The following is a 1,731-nucleotide window of genomic DNA, read 5'->3' as shown; positions in this document are numbered from 1 at the left end:
TTACCCCAACATTCCTACCCACCCCCTGTACCTTTTTCCTTCCCAGAACGTCCCATCCTTTCTTTCCTAAAAAGACCCTCCAAACAGCATTCCCAAAGATGACATAGTCCATGAGGGGAATTATTTTCCTCAAGGCCTCCTGTGTGGAGCAAATGTAAAAACTATGTTTTCTTTTGATTAATTATACATTGTGATAACCTGTGATAACTGCGTAGATATTGTTAGCGAAGCCTTTATATTAAAATAATTGTTTATTTTAATCCTTCAAGGATCATTTTTAGCAATATTTATGAATAGACGCTTTCGTATTCTGACAATATTTTGAAGAAATATTTAATTAAATATAAAGACCTTTTCAAAATTAATTACTTAGTGGAAGATTTTATTAGAGGTCCTTTAACCTGTATTTATAATTAAAATTCTTAGATTTTAAAGATCTTAAACAAATTTCTCATATCATGCCGTTCGCTGCCTTAGTGCTTGTATGTTAAATAGACCATTTAGCAAATTTTACAGGAGACGTTTTTTTTTGCTTTTACATGCAAATTCTTAAAAAAAATCTCGATTTTGGTCATTTCGTTTTATACATATGTAACAGGAAATGTTTTAATATCATATTTCGAAGATTGAAGTTATAATATGCCCATATTAAAACTTTAAAGGTGGACGTTGAACATGGCTTGAAAATGTTGAATGATTATTTTAGATATTGAACATATCGTCTGGAGTTTGAACAATTCGACTCCCATAAGTTTGAGGTATTTTTTTGTTAAATTAGCCAATTAGTGGTGAATTGTATATACAGGGTGATTTTTAGATATCAAACACTTTATTTTTATCTTAGGTAGTAGTTGACTTAAATTATTACTTTAAAATATAAAAACAGGGTACTTGAGGTGATTTTTCACTAAAACTGCTCTAAATAAATCATCCAAATATTATCTATGTTTGAAAACAACGTACAAGTACAAAGGTACCTACCGCTAATATACTACTATCGGTTGTCGGTGCATGCGGGATGTGAAATATTCTTACATCGTACGTATTACGGCCTTCGTGGTCTAGGGGTACTCTTGACTAGAGATTCGGAGGTTGCTGGTTCAAACCCCGGCGTGCGTAAGTAAATTTTCTTATTGGAATGCGCGTGTATAATGCGCACTAAGGGGTGTCCAACCAACGAAACGCCTGCGCCCCAACCCGAACAAACTCAGCCTCCAATAATCAGCGAGTCACCTGCCTCCGAAAACAACTTGGTCAACGAGGGAGATAATCAGAGAACCCAAAAGCTGGGAAAAGATAAAGCCGACCCCTCTTCTAAATCCGAGAGAGACACCCCACCCGAGAACCAAGGTGAGTGGAAGGTACAAACCCAAAAGGCGCGGAAACGAATATTGAAAATTATTACGGGTACAAATAAAGACACCACAATACGTGCGGTTGCGCGTTACGTTCTACATCCATTCTTGGCGCTTCAATACTGAAACCGAAGGAGATCACGTGGAAACCTTTTTAAAATCCGTCGACCCAACCGGAGAGTTCGAGATTGAAAAACTAAACACAAAAGGAAAATACAGTTCCTTCAAAATAGGTGTTCCAGAAAAAAGCAGGGACTTCTTCTTAGACCCAGGCATTTGGCCGGCTGGAATAGCAGTGGCAAAATTTAAATTCATATATAAAATAAATAAATAACATTATAGCAATGTTAAAAATAATATATCAAAATGCTCGCGG

This window comes from Hesperophylax consimilis, chromosome 5, assembly GCF_061612785.1.
Source record: "Hesperophylax consimilis isolate HC1 chromosome 5, BYU_Hcon_1.0, whole genome shotgun sequence".
Classification (NCBI taxonomy): Eukaryota; Metazoa; Arthropoda; class Insecta; order Trichoptera; family Limnephilidae; genus Hesperophylax; species Hesperophylax consimilis.
The sequence above is the reverse complement of the archived record's forward strand: the minus strand, read 5'-3'. Positions refer to the sequence as shown.